The sequence below is a fragment of the Budorcas taxicolor genome, chromosome 2 (assembly GCF_023091745.1).
Source record: "Budorcas taxicolor isolate Tak-1 chromosome 2, Takin1.1, whole genome shotgun sequence".
NCBI lineage: Eukaryota > Metazoa > Chordata > Mammalia > Artiodactyla > Bovidae > Budorcas > Budorcas taxicolor.
Genome location: NC_068911.1, coordinates 168963449 through 168986886, shown reverse-complemented (window position 1 = coordinate 168986886; position 23438 = coordinate 168963449). Strand labels below are relative to the sequence as shown.

Genomic DNA, 23438 nt, shown 5'->3' with positions numbered 1-23438 from the left:
GTGCTCAGTCGGGTCTGACTCTTTGGGACCCCGTGGACTGTAGCCGGCCAGGCTCCTCTGACCATGGAATTTTCCAGGCAAGAATACTGGAGTGGGTTGCCATTTCCTATTCCAGGGGATCTTCCCAACCCAGGGATCGAACCCACGTCTCTTGCGTCTCCTGCGCTGGCTGCTGCACCCTTTACCACTGCACTGCCTGGGAAGCCTCTGTGGGGTCATTACCTCGCTTCTTTGGGTCTTGTTTCCTCAACCATAAAGCAGCGAGACAAGTGAGCATTATCCTTACCCCCAGAACTGTCCTAAGATGTAAGAGAGCTCAGGTATACAGTGGGTGATCAGTCTAGCTGATGCCTTTTCTTTCCTATTTCTGTTAACGACTTAGAGGTTTGTCTCAGGTGGCAAGTCCTTGAATCTTCCAGCCACACCACCAACCCCAGGGCCTTTGCACTTGCTGGTCCTTCAACCTGGAACACCTACCCCAGATCCTTCCATAACTTGTTCTCTCATCGTCTTAATTTTTTTTGTTTAAATGTCACCTGCTCAGTAAGGCCTTTCCAGACAGCTCTGTTTAACAGTGTGACACTCCCTCTCCTCCCTCCCGGCTTATTTTTCTCCACATCTCTTACCATTCTTTAACCTACAATATTTCATGGAGTATCTGCTTATTGTTTGACTCCCCTCACTGGCATGTAAGCTCAGAGATGATGGTGATATTTGTCTGTCTGGTTCAATGTCATATCTCTTGTACCTAGAAGAGTCTGTGGTACATAGCAGGTGCTCAACAAATATTTGTGGAGCGAATTTTTTTAAAATTAATTAAGTTATTTTTGACTGTGCTAGGTCCTTGTTGCTGTTCACAGGCTTTCTCTAGTTGCAGCAAGCAGTGGCTGGATGCGGTGCACAGGTTTCTCTTTGTGACGGCTTCTCTTGTAGCGGAGCACGGGGCCGAGAACGCGGGCTCAGTAGCTGTGGCACATGAGCTTAGTTCGTCTGTGGTATATGGACTCTTCCCAGATCAGGGATCAAACGCCTGCGCTGGAATGTGGACGCTCAACCACTAGCCCACCAGGGAAGTCCTTGTGGAGTGAATTAATGAATAAATGAAGCTTTCTTCTCTAGCACTAATCTGAGCATGCACACATACACACAAATACAACAAATTAATAAATAATTGTGTGAGTGGTCATCACTGTCTCCATTTGCCAGATAATACTTTGGTTGGTCAATCCTGAAGCCCTTTAGCTTCTGACATTTTCTGCCAGGGCATCAGTTTCCGTTGGAGTGCCTAGATCTTTTGTTCCTAAGTCTGAGCTATGCAGAATTTCTAGTTGGGACTGTTTGGCTGTTGGGCCCACATGGTTATTATGTCATTATTGGTAATTAGCACTTAGGCCCAGAGGATTGAGCTTTTTGTTTCTCAGAAGAAATCACAGCAGACAGCTGTGCTGGCCAGTGGGGCCCCAGGCCTGGAGCTGCTTCCTCTCTCCACTTCCAGCTATGGGTCCATGGCTTAGAGAGACCAACGCAGAGATGCCCAAAGCTAAGGGCATCTGCATAACCAGTTTAATTGCTGTCTTTCCCAGGCAGTGTTCTGGAAAGTTTCTTCTCCCTTAAACCCTTGGTTCTCCATGCCTGGCTTGGTTTAGAAGGGATCCTCATGCCCCTGGAAGAGCTAGGTATGGTTTCCAAAGGTCTAGCTCATAGGGGCTTTTTCTTTCTTTAAAAAAAATTAAAAAAAAATTTTTTTTTTAATTTCTTTTTGACTGCTCTGGGTCTTTGTTGCTACACATGGGCTTTCTCTAGTTATGGCAAGCCGGGGCTATGCTCTGGTTTCGGTGCATGGGCTTCTCATTGCAGCGGCTTCTCTTGTTGTAGAGCACGGGTTCCGGGGCATGTGGGCTCAGTAGTTGTGGCACACGGACTTAGTTGCCCTGAAGTATGTGGAATCTTCCTGGACCACAGATCAAACCCATATCCCCTGCATTGGCAGGTAGATTCCTAACCACTGGGCCACCAGGGAAGTCCCACAGAGGCATTTTCTGATGCCCAGGATTCAGGTATTATGGATGAAGGAAATAACCCAGTGTTTAAGACTCAGGAGCCTGGGTTCAAGTCCCTGCTTAGCTGCTGAGTTGTTGGGTCCCCGTAGGCTTTTTGTTAACTTTTGCTGGGCTTCACCTTTCTCATCCAGACAGAGATAAACAGATAAAGACGCCTACATGGCTTCACTGGGGAAGAGAGGCAGGACAGAGTAGTAGGCAAGGATAGGGTTCTAGAATCAGACATACTTGGCTTTCCCACTATACCCCTTCTTAGCTGCGTGAAAGTGAAGGTGGCTCAGTCATGTCCAACTCTTTGTGACCCCATGGACTATAGAGTCCATGGAATTCTCCAGGCCAGAATACTGGAGTGGATAGCCTATCCCTTCTCCAGAGGATCTTCCCAACCCAGGGATCAAACCCAGGTCTCCCACATTGTGGGCAGGTTCTCTACCAGCTGAGACACAAGGGAAGCCCAAGAATACTGAAGTGGGTAGCCTATCCCTTCTCCAGGGGTCTCCCCAACCGAGGAATCAAACCACCCAGGAATCGAACTGGGGTCTCCTGCATTGCAGGCGGGTTCTTTATGAACTGAGCTATCAGGGAAGCTTGTGTAACACTAGGCAAATTGCTTCACCTCTCTGACTTTGGTTCCCAAAGCGAAAGAATGGGGTTAAAATAGTACCCACTCTGTAGGGCTGTGAGAACTAAATAAGAGAATGCAGGTAAAGGATCTAGGCACACAGAGGGTGCTCTGTACACTGGTATTATTGTAATAACCATTACAGAAATGCAGACAATCTGTAAGCTGCAAGAGCACCAGCAGTAAAGCCAGGCAGATGTGGGTTTGAATCCTAATTCTGACCCTTACTATCTGGGTGATCTTGGGGAAGTTTTTCACTTCTGAGACTCTTATTTCCTTATCTGTAAAATGGGCATTATAGTCATACCTTCCTCAAGGGGCTGTTGTAAAGGTTCAGTGACACATTGCATAAAAAGTACTTGGTACAATGCTTGGCACATATCATCCCCATTTTATAGATAAGGAAGAGGAATGGTGACTCGCCTGAACTCACGTAGCATCTTAGTGGTAGAGCTATTGTTTTTTTTTTAAATAAGGATTAAATATATATATTTAAGTTTGGCTGCACCGGATCTTAGTTGTGGCATGTGGGATCTGTAGTTGCAGCATGTGGGATCTGTAGTTGCAGCATGTGGGATTTAATTCCCTGACCAGGGATCAAACCTGGCCCCTTGTACTGGGAGTGTGGAGTCCTAGCCACTGGGCCAACAGGGAAGTCCCTGCTGGAGCCTTGATTTAAACCCAGGTCTGCCTACCTCAAAAGCCCCTGATCCTTTTACCTCTTCTTGCTGTCACCCAAATATGGGATGAGGAGGAGGATGTTTGTTCTTGGGGCTGCTGGACTCATCTCATTCATTCCATGGTCCCCAGTGCCCACACACAGGAGGTGCTCAATAAATGTCTGCTGGCTGAAGAAAGGGGGACCAGTGTGTCCTCAGTTCCAGGGAGGCTTTTGCCTTGGGATTGAGAGTTTTTTTTCCTGCTTTGTTGGCAGCAGAATAAAATAAAAATAAACAATATAACTCATACTCAGTGCAGATGTGGGCCTGTCATCTGAAAAACCCTTTGCACCTCCTACATAATTGATCCTTCTTGCTACCCTGTGACATCCTGGATAGGCACCTCCATTTGATTGGTGTGGAAATGGGAGCCCAGAGAGGGTGTAATGGATGAATATTTGTGTTCTGTCCAAAATTCACATTGAAGCCTTAATCCCAATGTGATGGTATTTGGAGATGGGGCCTTTGGGAGGCGATTAGGGTTAGATGAGGTCATGGGGAGGGGCCCTCATGAGGAGATTAGTGTCCCTGTGAGAAGAGACACCAGCAAGCTCCCCCTCTCTCTGCCATGTGGGGGGCTGAGAAGAGGTGGCTGTCTACAAACCAGGAAGAGAGCTCTTACTGGCATCTAACCAGGGTGGCACCCTGATCTTGGACTGCAGACTCCAGAACTGTGAGAATATAAATTTCTATTGCTTAAGCCACCCAGTCTATGGCATTTTGTTAAGGTAGCCTGAGCTAAGAGAGAGGGTAAGTGACTTGCCCAGAGCCACACAGTGAGCTAATTGCAGAGCTAAGGCTGGAGCTTATTTGTAGTGATTTCTCTCTTTTTTCCCCCATGGAGAAACTTCAGTCACTGGAAGGCTTAGACATGGAGACTAGCTAAATGCAGGACAGACAGTTCAGGAACTGTCCTGTTTCACCAACTTTGGACGATCTTAGGGCAAGTCAAGCCTGGCCCCCCATCCCTGCCTGCTTTGTCATAGCTCCTCCTCTGCCCTCTCCCAAGAGAGGGTTGGGGTAGGCTGACTTCAGCAGGTTTAGAAGGGGCTCAGCTAGCTGGTGGCACTGAGCCTGTCCCCATGTTTCTTGGGAAGCCCTCTGAGCCTGGAGGTTTCCCTGCCTGAGGGAGAGAGAATTAGTGGGTTAAGCTTGAGTGAGCTGGAAGCTTGGCTGGATCAGGGCCATTAAGCTCAGTCCAGCTGGTGAGAGAAGGGGGTTGGAAGGGTCGTGGGAGGTCAGATCCTTAGGTCCCTCCTTGAATGTCCCAGGGCTCCAGTCAGAAGCAGCCACAGCAGCCATTCCCTGGGGTTTTGGGACAGACGTTGATGTTGCTCCTTCATCTAATTTCCAAGTGCTTTCTTGAGAGTGACATGAAAGCCGTGTGTGGCAGAGGACAGTGGTAGAAGACAGATTTAGTTTTAAGCTGTGTGACATTGGGCAAATCATCTAATGTTTCTAGACTGTAGTTTCTTAGACTATAATTGAGGCTAATAACACTTTGCAGGGGTGCTATGAGGCTAAGTGCATTAATGCATATAAAGTACTCAGTATGTACCTGGCACATAGTAAATATCTAATAAATGTAATGGTCATTATTTTTAATAGTAAGTTATTTCCCTTCTGGCTCAGATAGTCCTAGGTTTTATGGCTATACAATTTATTGTGGCCTCCAACTTCAGAAGAGAAATGAGCTGGACTTAGAAGAAGGAAGTGAACAGAATCTGTAGTAGGGGTCAGAAAACTTGAGTTCAGGTTTGGACTCTGCCACCCCTGTGCTGTGTGACCTCAGGCAAGCCTCTTCCAGTTTCTGGACTCCTTCTCCAAATTGTTTAAATGTAGCTTGGGCTTGCTGATCTCTGAGGGCCTATCTAGTTCTACATTTTGTGAATCTGGAGGCCTAAAGAATACCTCAGTGACTGTCCACTGGAATCTCTTTTACAATTTCAACTTCCTTCCCTTTTGCCCCTTGTTTCTTGGAGTGTCTTCATAGAAGAAAGGGCATAAATTGCCAGCTCCAGTATATGTATTTTAATCATATTTACTGTTTTTTTTTTTTTTTTTTTTGCTTTTACTATGCACAGAGAACTCTCTAAAACAGAGCTTAACTCAGTTTTTGTAAGCAAAGTGCATTCTATCAGAGAGGTCAAAACATGCTCTGTGTTTTCAAATATGAAAGAGTATTCATTTAAGATATTGTCTTTCATTGCATCTGCTGATTTCTTTTGCTTTTATCTTGAAAAAGTCTAGCACAGGCAGCCTTTTATGCTGTAATTAAAATATATATACACATATGTTGCAGTCAATGCATTCTAAAAAATAATCATGGGTATAATTTAGATATAAAAAGGATATTTGTCCAGTATTAAGAGAGAAAAATGGGAAAACAGAAAAAGACAAAGAAGAAAAAGAACGAGGAAAGAAAAAAGAAAAAAAGAAAAAAGTAAAAAGAGAAAAAGGGGAAATAACCTAAATGATTAACATTTAAATTTAATTAAATTACGGTACATCCACTTGAGGGCACTGTGGGTGTCATAATATATTGTTAGGAGAAAAAAAAGTTGGTTCTGAAACAATGCGATCTAAATTTTAAAAAAGCATTAGGCTGAACCATATGCAATTGCTAATAACTTTTAAAATCAGCAATTTCATGTGACTTTATATATATATATATATATATATATATAAGTATATGATAGGAGAGGTACTAGAAGGGAAATCTCTCACCAAAATATTGATGGTAGTTATTTCTGATTGATGGCTTTATGCTGATTAAAATTATTTCACTATTTTTTTGTGAACAATGCAAGTACTACTAAAAGTAATCTCTTAGAAAGGCATACCATTGTAAAAATAGCAGTTTTTCTGCCCTGTTATAGCTTGTTTATCATTTGTGTTTAAAAGCTGTAAAATGACTTAAATTCTATTACCAGGGGCCGTATGGAAAGCTCTACTCTTCATGTACTTTTGGTACCAGGGTTGGTTTTTATTCAGTAGTGACTGTTCAGAACACTTTGGTGGGCCCAGCTTTTCAAAGCCCTTTTCATCTCTTGCTACCCCCACAACCAACAAATGCTTTCCATGAGCCCTATCACTGGGGCTTCAGGCCAGCTGTGTCCCTAATCCACCCACGTCCCAGATTTGGGAATGGTTCATTCTCCAACTGTTCCCCCACCTACCCCAGCTTTCTTCCAATCTCATCTCTTCCAGGTCATCGGAGGCCCCATCTCCCCTCCCTGGCCTTCCTCAGTGGTCACCACCTAATTTCACCCTCTTCTGTGCAGCTGGTGTTGCTTTTTTGCTGGAGCTCAGTTTGTAATGGGGAAGGATTAGGACCCTTTCATGCCATCTTTTTTCTTTTTTCTCCTTAGTGCCCTTGACCGCTCAGGGGCTGAGAGGCAGCTTGCAGGGCCTGTATTCCCTAGGAAGAAACAGGAGGGGTGGTGGGGGAGGCAGCAATGGGCTCAGCTGGCAGGCGGCATAGAGATGGCCCCTAGAGACCCTGTCTTGGGGCTTGGAACGTGGCACAGCCGCCACCCACATGTGAGCATAGGACAGGGAGGGAGAGAGGGAACTGAGTTTCTTCCTAGGAAATTAGCTTCGGAGATGGTGCTTCGGACCTTTAACCCTGTACTCAAAGGCAGCCTCTGTGGGGTGAGCTGGGACCAGATGTCTGGTTTGCAGAGGCGTCTTCTGAGAGGGCAGATAGGCACAGGAGTTAGGGTAGTTTCTCTGCCTTTTCTTTTTCCTTTCACTTTCTACTATGTGTTTGGCCCAGTTATGCCCAAGGATCTGGCACTTAGCCTAACAAGCTATGGTGTATACCTAACTAAAAAATCTCTCATGTGTGGATAGTACTTTACAGTTTACAAAGCCCTTTCATCTCCAGTCTAAGAATTAAAAGCCAGGACTGGATTTTAAATATTTTAAGATTCTAAAGCCTGCGCCAACAGTTTTTGATGTGGTGTCACACGGCAGTCTAAATTTGAGTGGTTTATATCTGCCTTATGTTCAGCTGTTTTCTTCTAGTCTGAGACCCCCACTTTTTTTTTCAGGGTGATGATTATTAAATATTACCCACTCCAACCAAGCCTCTTTAAATAGAAGCTATTATCCTTGCCTAGCAGTTCACAGCACAGAGAATATTGGTTTTCATGAATCTGTATTTGCTGGATAACACGGTGATGGTAGTGGTGATTGATCTTCAGGATTTATCCTTCATGGCACCAGATTTCCAGGTCTGATAGGTGAAGGGAACCTCTGAGGCACATAGGTGGTAGAGCTAGAGCTCCCTGAACCTGAGGACCTGAGGCAGGAGACCAGAATATTCAAGCACAGGTGCTTCACCCTAGTACACAGAATGACCTTGGCCAAGCCACCTAAGCCTCAGCTTCCTTTTATATAACATGGGGATAACTCATTCACTCATTCAGCAAATATTTATTGAGTATGCACTGTTCTGGGAGATGAACCAAAAGACAGAGTCCCTGCCCTCCCAGAGCTTGTGATCTAGTGAGTCTAAACTGCAGCAATTTATTGAGAGGGACAAATAGATAAGTATATAGTAGAAAGTCAGGTAGAAGTGCCATGAAGCAAAATTAAAGCATGGCAAGGGTGTGTTGCTGCTGCTACTAAGTCACATCAGTTGTGTCCGACTCTGTGCGACCCCACAGACGGCAGCTCACCAGGCTCCTCTGTCCCTGGGATTCTTCAGGCAAGAATACTGGGGTGGGTTGCCATTTCCTTCTCCAATAACGGTGTGTTAGTGGAGGCTGTTTTAGATAGGATAGTCAGGTGATCCTAAAGGGTCTCTTAGGATGTTTCAGATAGATAACCATGTAAAGTGCTCTGCTCAGTGCTGACAATTTAGTGCTTACCAAATATATTATTGTTATGTCAGCGAGCCCCACACCTCTCAGTCCATATTTTAGTCTCCAAATAGCAGGAATAATTAACACTTAGGTAGGTAGATCTTACTGTGAGCTAAGTCATTTACATATTGTAACTCATTTAATTTTTACAGTAACTCTTATGAGGTAGGTAGGAGTTTGTTACTATCCCCTTTTATGTGTTGGAAACAAGCACAGAGTAGACCAAACAATCAGGGAGACTGAGAATTGAACTCAAGTAGTCTATTTCTGGAGAAGGCAATGGCACCCCATGCCAGTACTCTTGCCTGGAAAATCCCATGGACAGAGGAGCCTGGAAGGCTTCAGTCCATGGGACTGCGACTGAGCGACTTCACTTTCACTTTTCACTTTCTTGCATTGGAGAAGGAAATGGCAACCCACTCTAGTGTTCTTGCCTGGAGAATCCCAGGGACGGGGGAGCCTGGTGGGCTGCCGTCTATGGGGTCGCACAGAGTCGGACATGACTGAAGCGACTTAGCAGCAGCAGCAGTCTGTTTCTAGAGGCCAAGCTGAGTTGTGAGGGGTCTAGGATTAGATACAAGGAGACAGCCTAGCTGGCATATACAGGCTCCCATGTCAGATTGCCTGGCTTCTTATCCTGGCAGGTCTAAGCCTCTCTGCTTGGGTTTCTTCATCTCTAAAATGGGAATACCAGAACTATCTTACCTTATAGGGACTATGCTTAAAACTGAGCCTTCTTTCTGCTCACTGGTTTAGGCACCAGTCTGGCAGGGAGTGTGGAAGGTTCAAGTGGCCTCTGAAGCTAATGAAAGGAAATAACGGGCACATCAGGCAATTGTGAGAGCTATTCTAAGCTCAGCTGGAGACCAGATTTCCGAAGCTAAGTTCTCACGATTTTGAGGGTGCCACAGCAGAATTAACCCGTAAATGCAGAAGACAGCTAAAATCTTGGCGTGGCCGCAACACTCAGCATCCATTTCAGGTCTTACATAGCTACCAGGAGAGGTAGTCTCATCGATTGTCAGGGTTCGGATGGCGCCTAGAGATGTCAAGTTAGTAGATGGGGAAACCGAGGCCCGGAAAAACTGAATGACTCATCTAAGGTCAGTAGGTGTATTGGGGGGACAGCCAGCGAGCGTGGTTAGCTTGGGAGCAACTTCCAAATCTCACACCCTTACCCTGGGGGGTAGAGGGGTGGGGAGAGGAGGGGGGAAAGGGCGTCACCTTCGTCTCGGGCACTAGCTACTCTGTTCCCCACGTGGGTAGCGCGGGGCCCCCGGGAACTTAAGGACCTGAGAGCGGGTTCGACCTGCGCTTGCGCACACGCGGCTAGCCCCTGGCCTTTTCCCCTTCTTTTCCCTTCCGCTCCCCTCTCTTTACCGGCCTAGGGGAGGGCGGGGGGAAACGTGAGGAGCGAGAACTCGGCCTTAGCCAATGGGCTGGCGGGCCGCGGGCCCGGCCCCCTCCTTCCCTCCGGCGCCGTCCAATAGAAATTTACTACAATGTTGTGGCGAACAGAGAGGGAGGGGCTCGCGGGGCGGGCTGGCTGCGGGCCGGGCCAGCCCTCGCCTCGCGGAGGGAAGGCGGGAGGGTGCGCGCCGGGGCCGCCCGCTCGCTCCCTTTGCTCGTTCGCTCGTTCCCTCCCTCCGGCCGGCGGGTTAGTAGTCAGTCAGTCAGTCAGTCCGCCTGCAGCCCGCGGGGCCAGCGAGCCGCAGAGGGCCGAGCCTCGGACGCCCGCGCCTTCTCCTGCCATTGTTCGTCTGGCGGCTGCGGCGGCGGGCGCGAGAAGCCCGGGCCCCAGAACCACCGGTGAGGCTAGGCTGTGGTGGCGCGCGAGCGGAGCTGGGGTGGAGGGAGGTGGGGGGCGCGGAGCTGTCCCCGAGGGGACGGTCCTGGAGGCCGCGGCGGCGCCGCCGCCTCTTTGTCTCCAGCCCCTCTGCAGGCCCGGGCCGGGGGGCGCGGGCTGCACGGCCTCCGCAAAGCCCCTCTCTGCAACCCGGCGACCGAAGGCTTGGAGCCGGGACGCAGTCGGCCTGAGGGGGAAATAAGGCCGGGGTGGCGCTGGAGGGGAGCGTTTAAAAGTTAGGCTCCGGGTGCATTTTTGACGAGGGGGCGATCGGTACCGTCTGGTCAGGCAGTCATGGTACAGTGGGCAGGAGCCCTTGAAGGAAAGCAGGTGGGGGGCGAGTTGCAGGTTTCGGGTGGTGAAGGTGTGGGGTGCAGCCGCAGAGAGGTTTCTCGGTGACGAGGTAGCTGGGCGGTCTGAAGTCAGGTTCAGTTGTGAGGGGTGGAGGGAGCCTGCAAGGACTTGAAGGCCTTCCCGCCACAGACACCCATATCATTAAAAAAAAAAAAAAAAATCCACCCCGCCCCCCCCCCCCCAGGTCTCCATGCTCTCCCACTGAGTCTTCCCAGGTCCCAGAGACCAAGGGGTTAAACCGATTCTCCCAGCTTCGTGACCTCCTTTTTCAGTTTGTGCATCTGTCGGCTTGGACGTGTTTCCTCCGCCCGCTGGGCTGCCTTTACCTGTGGAGAGGGTAGGGTCTAGGCTCGTCCACCGAGATGTATCGCCAGGCTGTTTATTCCTGGTGGGGGTTTGCCAAAACAGGTTTGTTCTTCCCAGAAACCGGCGTTCTCTTGAGAGTGAAAGTGATCTCACGTGAAACAAATTGCCGAGGGATTGATTTCTGGCCACATGAATAGCGACTCTCATCCTGTTTTTTTCTCTAACTGTACCCAACCGTAAATGACTAGTCTGTGGAGACTTGTCGTTTTTTGGCATGTATTGCTGATTAGGAGTTAGTTTTTTTCATGAAATGCCAAGCTTTTTTTTTTTTTTTTTTAGTCTGTGTGATTTCACAGCTGCTATTCTGTTCTGTTTTTAGGGAAGATTGGAAGAAATGGTGATGTCTTCTGTCTTGGATATTATTATAGTGAATTTATACTCTCTGGAGGATGCACACTGTACCCAGTGCTGTTAATTGTTACTGTTTTCTGTATTCTCAGTCTTGACAATATTTTTGATCCTTTAAATAAAATATATACATCTTTATATAATTCTCATCTCAGTTTTGTTATTAACTCTTACTTTTTAGGGAAACTTGACATACTCTTTGTTTTCCTGTTCTGTAAGTTGGAAACAATAAGTTCTTTGCCAGCTGACCAATTTTGGTTATATAAAGTAGTTTCTTGAGGTGTTATTAATATAATCCATATGGCGTACATAACAATATATGGCACACAATAAGCTCTCAATAAATGACAGATTAAAAAGTGAATATAAACACTGAGCATCACATTGCCTTGGTATCAAGGTGCTAATTCAGAATGCGTTCTACAGCAAAGTTATAATTAAGGTAAAGATAAGCATTATTTATATCCCTGGGGAAACTGAAGTATGGTATATCTTTGTTACTATTAAAAGTGAACTTACCTGCAGCATGCTAACCTTCTGATTCCTCTTCTAGAACAAAACTACACTTTTTCCCCTTGTATAATTGAATTCAGGCTTAGAAATATCAATAAATGATCTGACTCTTTAGACCTCACCAAAATTCTCCTATCATTTATACCAGCGTTTTATAACACCCCACTCCAGTACTCTTGCCTGGAAAATCCCATGGATGGAGGAGCCTGGTAGGCTGCAGTCCATGGGGTCGCGAAGAGTCGGACACGACTGAGCGACTTCACTTTGACTTTTCACTTTCATGCATTGGAGAAGGAAATGGCAACCCACTCCAGTATTCTTGCCTGGAGAATCCCAGAGATGGGGGAGCCCGGTGGGCTGCCATCTATGGTGTCACACAGAGTCAGACACGACTGAAGTGACTTAGCAGTAGCAGCAGTACATAGTGTAGCCCCGGTCTACCTTTCTACCTTTATTCTCTTTATTTTCCAGTCAAAAAGAACTAACTACTCAGTAATAACCCATGCTTTCTCATTTGTACCTTTGGCCATGAGCTGCCATCTGTGCTTGTCATTTATCAGTATATTCCTTCTGTTTTCAGTTCTCTTTAAGAATGTTCCTTATTAATAATCTGAAGTGTGGGGGAAATGTCCCTTTGTGAAAGGAACTTGATGGAACTTTTTGTTTTGTTTTGAGTTTTCTTTGAGCTTCATTAGTATGGCCAGCTGGTTGAATTTGGAGTGGTGTTTGTTAAAAGGATTAGGTCCTAAATGCCCCATCAGTATGTGCAGCCCTTGTGGTAGAAGATGTCTGGGGGTAGATTAAGAAAACCTCTTAGGGTTCCATTCTGCTCAGAGCTAAGGACTCCACCAGTTGACCGTTTGGACACTTGAAAACTCCGGCTGTCAACAGACAGACTAAACTAATAGAAGAAAGTTTTATCTCCTAAGTGGGTTTCTCTACATCTCTTCCGTTTCTTGGTGGTCTAAGAGCTGACATTTCCTTAATGTTTGTTAAACACTCACATCATATTTATTGTGTCGGAGTGGTAGATGTGGTAAACAAGCCTGCATTTTAAAGTAGGCTTGTGTGCCTGCTCAGTCGCTTCAGTTGTGTCAGCCTCTTTGCAACCCCATGGAGCCCACCAGGCTCCTCTTTCTATGGGGTTTCTCCAGAATACTAGAGAAGGTTGCTATTTCCTTCTTCTCCAGGGGACCTTTCTGACCCAGGGATTGTCTCCTGCTTTGGCAGGTGGGTTCTTTACCACTAGCGCCACCTGAGAAGCCTTTGTAAAGTAGTTCCGTTCAGTCACTCAGTCGTGTCTGACTCTTTGTGACCCCATGGACTGCAGCACGCCAGGCCTCCCTGTCCATCACCAACTCCTGGAGTTTACTGAAACTCATGTCCATTGAGTCGGTGATGCCATCTAACCACCTCATGCTCTGTTGTCCCCTTCTCCTCCTGCCTTCAATCTTTCCCAGCATCAGAGTCTTTTCAAATGAGTCAGTTCTTTGCATCAGGTGGCCAGAGAAAGTATTGGAGTTTCAGTTTCAACGTCAGTCCTTCCAGTGAATATTCAGGACTGATTTCCTTTAGAATGGACTGGTTAGATCTCCTTGCAGTCCAAGGGACTTATAAAGTAGGCTTGTCATCAATATAATATATAAAATAATGTGATATGATAATTTATATATTAACAGAATAGAACACAAATCTTCCTCTCTTCATTTTAAAGGTACCTGTATCTTCTTTCTTTTTCTTTTTAGAAACATTTTGAAGCTAATATTTAAGTTAAAAAATGATTTTAAATGATTCCTGACTCTAAAAAAAAAAATAGTTGTAGCATTTTGTTGAGATATGACCTATGCATTTTTCCTGTTTTTCTCTGTTGCTAGGTTTACACCTCACATTTAGAATTCAGCAGTGTGTTGTTTTGTATGCAGCTTGACTTTAACATTTTTGGAAATTACAGAGCCAGCCGTCCATTTCGTTCCTTAGCTTATGGACTTAATTTTAAACAGATTCATTTTATGGGAGATAGTGTGCTTACAGTGCTGTTTGGTTTCCTAAAAAAAGCTTCAGAGTTAAGCTTGTCAGAAGAGTTCCCTACAAGTCACAGGATTCTTGAATTCTCTGTAGGTACTTTGAAATGCTTATCAGTAGATTGTGATTTAAAATACGAAGTCTGTGATTTGTGATGCGAGTGATAGGGATTGCTTATATTGTTTTCTGAATGTCCAAATCTAATTTAATATTGGTGATCCGATTTTATAACTTGGGAATGTTGGTAGCTATCAGGGGGTGAACGTGGCTCTGAAATCAAGAGGTGCATACGTTAGATCACAGTCTGTTTCCTTATTATCTAAGAAGGTCAGAGCAAATGCTGCCAGTGTATTTTTCCAAGAGTCCCATCAGATTCGTGATTGGTCACGTGCCTATTCAGATACAGATTCATTGCTACCTCTAAAGGATTTTTTTTTCCCCACCTACTGCTTAAGCGTAGAATCATCTAATTTTATTTGTGAGGTAAACAAGAATAATTCTAGCAACTTTTTTTTCTTATGAACAACTTTGCTTTCTTTCTCTGAATAAAGCCCTCAAAGATTAGATTTTTAAAAACTTTTAAAAGGGCCCTCTGAATTGATAAGTTACGAGTCTTATTTATGTAGAGAATCTAGAATTACTGGAAGGGAATTGGTTCATTGTGTTTGTAATAGCTTTTAGTTAGAGAAGAGCCAGATTCTAAATAGATATGTTAATTCTTATGGTTTAAGTTTGTTGGTGCATCACTGATGACTTACTCTGTGTCCTTTTTATGAGTGGGTTCATAATGAGCACAGTAAAATGCCCTGTGACAATCTACCAGGTATACACACTGGATTAGATTAGTATTTTGATTTACTTGATTTACTGTGCTGTTATTTAATGAATACACAGGGAGAAGGATAAAAGAGGTATAGTAGTTAACACTATTCAGAAATTGGAGGTGTTGGAAAAGAGAACTTTGATGTTTTGAGTGCTGGTTTTAGAATTAACTTCCTCACTGACACTGCTTCAAATGTTGGTTTTAGGGAAGTTATAGTGGGAAAATCTGATTATGATAAAAGTCTGTTTACACTTATTTTTGCTAATTATTTTTATTTAAGTGGGATTGTACCCACCTTGAAGTATTTGAAAATAAATTGATTACTTTTTGAACTTTAAAGAAAAGCAACATTCCACGTTTGTGGCCAGAACAATTCAAGGAATGACTTGGAGAGACTTTAATATACCCTACCTCCTAATTTTCATCAGTTTCCCCCAAGTCTCCCTAAGTAAATATGCCCCCCTAAAAAAGTCCTTTCCAAAGAGAAATTCCAGAGCCATTCTGGTATCATGTTTATTTTATTGTTTATTTCATTCTTTGTTGTTTTATTATTATATTTATTAAGACCAGTCCTGATTCTGCAGGTATCTCTTGATTATCTCCAACCTAAATCCATGTGGATTAAATGGTGATTTGTGTATTGAATTGCCGTTCTCTTCCTTCCATGGTTAAGGGCTCTTTGGGTCGTTTCCTCCCAATTAATCTGGGCTGTCTTCTTTTTCAACTCTCAGGGCAATGTCTGCTTATAGAAATTAACCTTGTTTCTGAACTATGTAGAGTAGAGCTTGGATAGGGTTAGTGTAATCTTCGCAGAGTGGGGAGGAAGAGGCAAGGTTATCTGATAAAATAGATAGAAACTATGATTAAATATAATGATAAAATTGGAAGAAACAACAGATGCTCTATTAATATTATCTAATTCTGTTCTATCTACATTCAATGTATGTCCCTAATTTTGCATTGTAGTTGATCCTTAATGCAGGGGTTAGGGGTGCTAACGTTCTGCACAGTTGGAAATCCATGTGTAACTTATAGTTGGACCTCTCTATGTGTGGTTCTTCCATGTATGTGATTCTGCCTCTGAGGATTCAACCAACCTTGGATGCTGTAGTACTGTAGAGTTTACACATGAGAAAAATCTAAGTATAAGTGAACTCACACAGTTCAAACGCCTGTTATTCAAGGGTTAACTGTATTATCTAGAAATATTATCTATTAATAGGGACAGGAACACCTCAATTTCTTTTGGAACTAGGTGGAAATAATAAGATAAAAAATTGGGTATAGTATATATTCCTGTAGTTTATTGTGATTTATAAATGCAATCTGTCTGCTCCTTGTGTCTTCCATCCCCTATAAAAATCCAAATAAACTTTTTGGTAGGCCCTTTATATGTCTGAATTGTGACATTGGACACAGTATAGGCTAAGGTTTAGTTACTTTCTGCCTTAATAGTCACTCAGACTATTATATTTTGATAGCATTACCATATAAAGTTATAAAAGTTTTGAGTGAGAAATTCTGTGATTTAACAACAATAGAGCATAGCAGTATTTTGAATTGGTTGCATTTAAGCCTGTTACCCATAAGTGTAACAAAATGTATACTTTTGCTAATTTGTGACTAGGGAGTACTATGCCAAAGTTCAGTTGTGATTGTGTTTCAGCTATTAATACTTATGTAAATTAATAACACTACTATAATCATTTTAAGACAATGGGATCTGAACAGTACATCATCTTATAAAGAAATGCTATTTTAATTTATATGTCAGGCATGTATTTCAGTTAACCAGTTTGAAATTCCACATATATTCAAGTTAAAAGTGTTTCACCTTGATAATACACTTGGTACGGATTTTTGAAATTCATTTCCCCTGCTTGTTTTGACCATATGGACACAGGCAGAACTGTCAAGAGCTCCAAGGATTTAAGCTCTCAAATTTTACCTGCCAACCATTTCATCATGTAGTGGAGACACATGGAAGGCAGCTTAAAGTGAAGGCTCTTTGTTTTTTTTTCTGCTACCACCCACTTGCAATTTCTTGCCCTTTTATGATTTTTAATGATTCAGAGAATCGACACCGTTGCTAACTTACTACCTGCAGAGTGCTGCGAATCTTGATGGTATTACATAATTATATAAACCTTTTGCATGGTGTCATATGATGTTGTATTGTATATATGTCCTCCCACACGTGAGTCTTTAGAGTAATTTCTTTCCATCTGGTGTTGGAAATGAGCTCTTTGTGAGGTTATTTTTAAATCTTCAAGCTTTCTGGCATCCTCAACACTTGAAATAACACAATTGCTTTTGAAGGCAAGAAAATTCACACAGTATATTTAGTGCTTTTTTCCCAGTGAAAATGTGAATAGTGTTTTATTTTTAAAAATCATATCTTGCATTCCAAACAGGCAAAATATGTGCTTTATGTTTAGATCATCTCAAGATAATTTTGTTAGTAGGAAATAGTCACTCAGTTGTTGCCAAGTAGATAAAGTAAAGGAGAAGCGGTTAAAGGAAAAGATGCCAAGAATAAGAGAACTGTTAGAAGAAAGAGGTTTCAAAGATATTTCGTTCTCTGAAAGTTTACTGATATCCTTTTCTGAGCTCTTGCAGCATTTGTTTGTTACAAACCGAATTTGTCACGTGTTGCTTTGTATTGCACATGAAACTGATGCTTCCCAGTAAGACTGTCAGCTTCTGGAGAGCAGAGGGTCAATAGCCTGTCTTTCATTGCCCTCCTCATCCCCCCAGACACAGGTGCTGCTTAGAACGGTAGTTAGATACGTAACACTGGGGACATCCTAGACATGTAGAAGTATAGTGAGAATGTGAATTCGAGGATAATTAAGATTTAAGACCGGGTTACGAATCTGACTGCTTCTGATTGCCTTTCTGTATGTGTGTTTTCTTGGAAAGTAAGTTGCAGGTATGAAAATTTACCCCTAAAAGACTTCATTATGCGTCTTCTAAGAATAAAGACTTTATTCTACGTAATCACAGTACCATTATCGTACCTAAGAAAATGAACAGTATTTATATAATAAAACTCAATATCCAGTCCATTTTTTAAAAGATGTATGTCATCTACTCAGAAAGAGTCATCCAATAGTATTCTTTTCCTCCAGATGCTATTTTTGTTGACTTCTCTTTGGTAGTTGTATTATCTCTAACATGACTGTTAAGGTCCACTGGTTAACTAGAAATGTTTAATAGTTAATGTACTCCCTTTGGTGTTTCATAAGATTGAAAAGACTAGCATTGAGGCGATGATTGCATAATGATCATAGCATCATATTTAAATACATATCTTAAAGGATATACCGGGTTTCCAAAGGTCAAGGTGTTTTTTTGTTTTGTTTTCATTCATGCAACAAAGATTTAGTGTGCCTCTGTTTCCTGGGGATACAGCAGTGAACAAACTCCCAGCCCTCCTGAGGTTCACATCTGGTCTACTTTGAGATTCTACTGCACAGTTTTCCACTGAGGAGGATAAAAGCTGGTCTTCCAAAGGGCAGGGTGTTTTTGGATTTTTCTTATGTGTACTATGGTAAGCAGCCTTTAAGATGGCCCGGTGATTCCTGTCTCCTGGTATTCATGCCTTGCGTAATCCCTTCCCTTTGAGTGTGCCCTGGACCTGGTGACTTACTTCTGATGAATAGAATATAGCACAGTGGTGGGATGTCACTTCCAAGATTAGGTTACAAAAGGCTGTGGTTTCTCCCTGGGGCTCTCTCATCTCTCATCTCTGGCTCTCTGCCTGTCACTCGGATCACCAGCTGCTATATCCTAAGAACATTCAGGCAGCCTATGGAGAGGCCCACATGGTGAGAAACCAAGTCTGTTAGTAACTACCATGACAGTGAGCTTGGAAGCAGTTTCTTCCGGCAGAGTTGAGCTTTGAGAGGAGCGGAAACCTGGTTGACAGCTTGACTGCAACTTCACCAGAGACTCTGAATCAAAGGTGTCGAGCTAAGCCATGCGCTTGAGTTCTTGACCCATAGAAACGGAGATAATAAATGTTTGTTGTTTTAAATCAGCAAGTTTCAGAGGTAATTTGTTATATGACAAGAGACAACTAATACATCTGTGCGCGCTCAGTCATGTCCAACTCTTTGCAACCCCGAGGAATGTAACCCGCCAGGCTCCTCTATCCATGGGATTTCCAGGCAAGAATACTAGAGTGGGTTGCCGCCTCCTCCTCCAGGGGATCTTCCTGACCCAGAATCGAACCTGTATCTCCTACGTTTCCTGCATTGCAGGTGAATTCCTTACCCGCTGAGCCTTGGGGAAGCCCCAATACATCTACCATTTATTAATTTAATAAACATTTATGAATCATCTGCTATTTACCAGGTCGTATCCTAAGCACACTGGGACATAACAGTGAAGAAAGTAGATTAGAAATGTCTGTTCTTTGGAGTTTACATTTAGTGGGAGAGGACAAATAACAAAGTATACAAATCAGGGATAAAAAGTAAGGTTTTAGTGAGGATCAGAGAAAGCAGAACAAGGGAGCAGAGATGGAGGGAAGTGGGGTGGATATTTGAGGTAGAGTGGTCAGAAACAACCTTTCTGGTAAGGTAACTTTTGAGCAGAGTCCTAAATGGTATCAGGAGAAGAGCATTCCAGGCAGAACAACAGGTGCAAAGGTGAAGGATGTTTGGTGTGTTTGAGAAGCATTAAGTGAGCCAGCATGGCAAGATCAAGATCATCTAGGGGCAAATGGTAGGGGCTGCGTTCAGAGAGGCTGCAAGCGGGAGGAACAGTTGGTGTGGTGCCCTGGTGGGTATGCTACGGACTGCACTTTTTTCTGAGATGAGAATTTTTGTGAGGGTTTTTAGCAGAGGAGTGGCATGATCATTGAATGAATATGTATTAATTGGTTGTCTGGGCTTCCCAGGTGGCTCAGTGGTAAAGAATCTGTCTGCCAGTGCAGGAGATGCAGGAGATGTGGGTTCAATCCCTGGGTCTGGAAGATCCCCTGGAGAAGGAAGTGGCAACCCACTCCAGTATTCTTGGTGGAAAATCCCATAGACAGAGGAGCCTGGCAGGCTATAGTCCATGGGGTCACAAAGAGTCGGACATGACTGAGCGATTGGGCACACACACACAATTGATTATCTACAATGAGCGGGACCTTGTGGGTGTATGTGGTCACAAAAATGTAGAAGACATGACTTCTTTCCTAAGGAAGTTTCAGTTCAGTTCAGTTGCTTAGTCGTGTCTGACTCTTTGCGACCCCATGAATCGCAGCACGCCAGGCCTCTAGAGATGCCTGGGCAGGTCTTCACTGGTGGACCAGCAGCTAAGACTGTGCTCCCAATCCAGGAGGCCCAGGTTCGATCCCTGGTCAGGGAACTAGATCCCATATGCTACAACTAAGAGTTCTCATGCCTCAAGCAAAAATCCTGCATGCTGCAGCTAAAACCTGGCACAGTCAAATTAATTAATTAATTTTAAAAAAGACTGAGTATATACATAAAGCTTAGGAAGATAGGCATTTAGGTCCAAAAGACACATGGTTATGGGAAGAACATGGAGTATAACCTGGGTTAAAGTTCTGGCTCTTTGTTTTAACACCTTCAGCCACGATTTACTGGGGCATTGTATGTGCTTGGTAAAGTAATAATGCTAGTATTTAATGATGACTTATTATGAGCCGTGCTCTGGACTGTGTTCTTTATAGGGATGACATAGGTATTGAAGGTTTGAGCCTGAGGGCTTGAATGCCTGGTTTTAAATTCTTGGTGTGTCACTTTTAAACTGGTGGTGACCTTGGGCAAGTTACTTCTGTACCTCCGTTTACTCATTGTATAACATGTGGATGATAAAAAATACTTTTTAAGGTTGTTATGATGATTAAATGAGTTAATATATGCGAGGTATGTGGGACAGTGTCTGGCACCAGATAAATGTTAGCCATTATTTTTACATTTAAGCCTCACCACAGCCCTGTGAAGTAGGTGTGAGTCATCCCATTTTATATTTTAAGTAGCAGGTTAAAAGTTAAGTAACTTGTCCAAAGTTTTATAATTAGCAAGTGAAAATTGGCCTCACAGTCGAATTCTTAGCTCCCTGAGCAGAGATCAAACCTATGCCCCATGCAGTGGTTAAGACCATTGGACCTCCAAGGGAAGACCCCCAGATTCCTTACTGCTGCACCTTTACTTAGTACAACCACAAACTTGTTAGGAGAGATGCAGGCTTTCTGTCTGAGATGATTTCTTAATGATGTGATCTTGTGAAAGTACTTTACTATGCCTCAGTTGACTCTTCTGTAAAATAAGGATAATACATTACACAGAATACATAATACTGACAGAAACAAACCTCACAGTGTGCCCGTCATCTACAGATAATCAGTGAATGTTAGTTCCCTTTTACCTTTGATAAAACCTGACTTGTGAACATGGGGAAAATGACCTTTGGTTAAGAAGAAGAATTTTTATATCTTGCCCCATACGTTTTCCATACTTCAATTGGGCATCTGTGGTGCTCAGTTGGTAAAGAATCTGCCTGCAATGCTGGAGACCTGGGTTTGATCCCTGGGTCAGGAAGATCCCCTGGAGGAGGAAATGGTAACCCACTCCAATATTCTTGCCTGGAGAATCCCCTGGACAGAGGAGGCTGGTGGGCTACAGTTCATGGGGTTGCAAAGAGTCGGACATGACTGAGCAATTAACACTTCCACTTTCTTCAAATACAGTATAGCTCTTTAGAAACGTACATGGTTTTGTCTGCCTTTGGATTTGATTCAGACCTACACTGTAGGATTTTTAAGCCTGCATGTGAGTATTCTTAAAGACCCATTTCACAGCCACCCTGGCTTCAGAGCTTCATTTCCGGGTTGGTAGGACACGATCGTGTGCTTTATGTCCCCATTGTTGCTTTTATCTTTCACAGCAGATGTGAAAGTAAACAGACAAGGTTGAAAAACAGGAAGAGGTTTGGCTGATGTTCGTTGGGAGGGTGTTTTTGCAGGGGAACTGTACACAAGCCACCTGAAATTTGAAGTGCCTTGAATCTTTCTGACTTTTAGAAGATACAAAAGATGTTATACCTTATTGCCATAGACTAATAAAAAAGTAAATGATTTTGCAGTTAACGAACTCGTGAATTTTGTGTTTCTGTGTTGAAGCATATTGGAGAAGTGAGATAATGTGTTCCTCTTTTTGTTTGAAACAGAGGACTGATGAATGACTTTATAGTCAGCCCCATTCTGTGTTTTTTCACTTGCGGAGTATTTTTTCAATAAGGAAATATAGAGTTTTTGTCATCGTTGTGGTTGGGTATCTGTTCTAATGTCATTACACTTTAACTTCTTTAAAAGCCAAAACTTAAAACAGCATTTTTCTACTAGGCTCTTGTCTTTGTTCTTAAGGAAAGGAATTAACACATGTTAAATGTTAGCTGTGTAGTAGGTACTGCTCTTCATATATGCTAACTAAGTGCATACATTACTATTAACGATTTCCATTTTTGACATTCAGTCTGTAATGAGTTGTTTTCATTGCTTTGGAGAAATCTCTCTCTCTTTCCCTTTTTCTCCTCCTTCCCTTTCCTCTCTGTCTCCCTTTTTCCTCCTCCTAAACCATTCTCTCCCATATTTTTGCTGAACAGTTTTCTGTTAATATTATTTTGGAGGCAATGTGATGTAGCAGCCAGTAACAATATGGATTTTGGAATCAGATAGACCTGAGTTTACAGTTGGGCTGTTTTGATAGAAAAAAACTACTTTCTCTCTTAGTAAATAAGAGCCAGGCTCCTCCAGAGTTGGCTTTTGAAGGAGATTCTGCACATGGGGTGGGATAATTGGAGCTCCTAGCAAGAACTTTTGTTCCTAAAGATTCACCTTTCCCTGGGGAATCCTTTGCTGGCCTCAGGGAGTGTTGCTTTCTTTTTAATTTTCAGCCCCAGAGGTGAGTCTTCTCTTAATACTCCTGTAGTACACCGATGAGACCAGGCTGGAACATTTCAGTTCAGTTCAGTTCAGTTCAGTCGCTCAGTCGTGTCCAACTCTTTGCGACCCCATACGTCGCAGCACGCCAGGCCTCCCTGTCCATCACCATCTCCCGGAGTTCACTCAGACTCACATCCATCGAGTCAGTGATGCCATCCAGCCATCTCATCCTCTGTCGTCCCCTTCTCCTCCTGCCCCCAATCCCTCCCAGCATCAGAGTCTTTTCCAATGAGTCAACTCTTCGCATGAGGTGGCCAAAGTACTGGAATTTCAGCTTTAGCATCATTCCTTCTAAAGAAATCCCAGGGTTGCTCTCCTTCAGAATGGACTGGTTGGATCTCCTTGCAGTCCAAGGGACTCTCAAGAGTCTTCTCCAACACCACAGTTCAAAAGCATCAATTCTTTGGCACTCAGCCTTCTTCACAGTCCAACTCTCAGATCCATACACGACCACAGGAAAAACCATAGCCTTGACTAGACGGACCTTAGTCGGCAAAGTAATGTCTCTGCATTTGCTAAAGGCTAGGAGATACGAAAGAGAAATGAGCACTGGGTTATTGGAATGTTTCTGTATAATCTGTTTCACAAGATAAAACTCCTCTTTAATTGGTGGTTTTCTTTTGGGATGCCTCCCCTTTTAACTGCAATGTACATGTCTGCCTTCCCATGGCAGAAGCTGTCTTCACTAATATTTCTACCTGGGAGTGCCTACAGTGTATACAGAGTGCTCTACCCAGAGAAGGCCAAGAGGTGAAAAGGGGTTCTCTGTTTTGCCAGCCTTTGGTTATATTCGAGAGAGGAGCCACTTCTTGCTTGTTGTCAACACTAGGTATATACAACCCTTAAGGGAGACCACTGTTACTCATAGCTTATTAATTAGCATTCGCAGAAAAAAAAAAAAATTGGTAGAGGAGTTTGGGAATAGAGG

General features: G+C 43.5%; 1 protein-coding gene across 7 annotated transcripts in view; it reads left to right on the top strand.

Annotated features, from left to right (window-relative positions):
- The first annotated feature begins 9965 nt into the window (after positions 1-9965).
- EPB41 (erythrocyte membrane protein band 4.1) overlaps positions 9966-23438 on the top strand; it is a 165314-nt gene continuing 151841 nt past the window's right edge. For all 7 annotated transcript variants that reach the window (XM_052635564.1, XM_052635563.1, XM_052635562.1 and 4 more), the window contains exon 1: positions 9966-10081. The gene's annotated coding sequence lies outside the window, so the exon portion shown is untranslated. The remainder of the gene's footprint in view (positions 10082-23438) is intronic.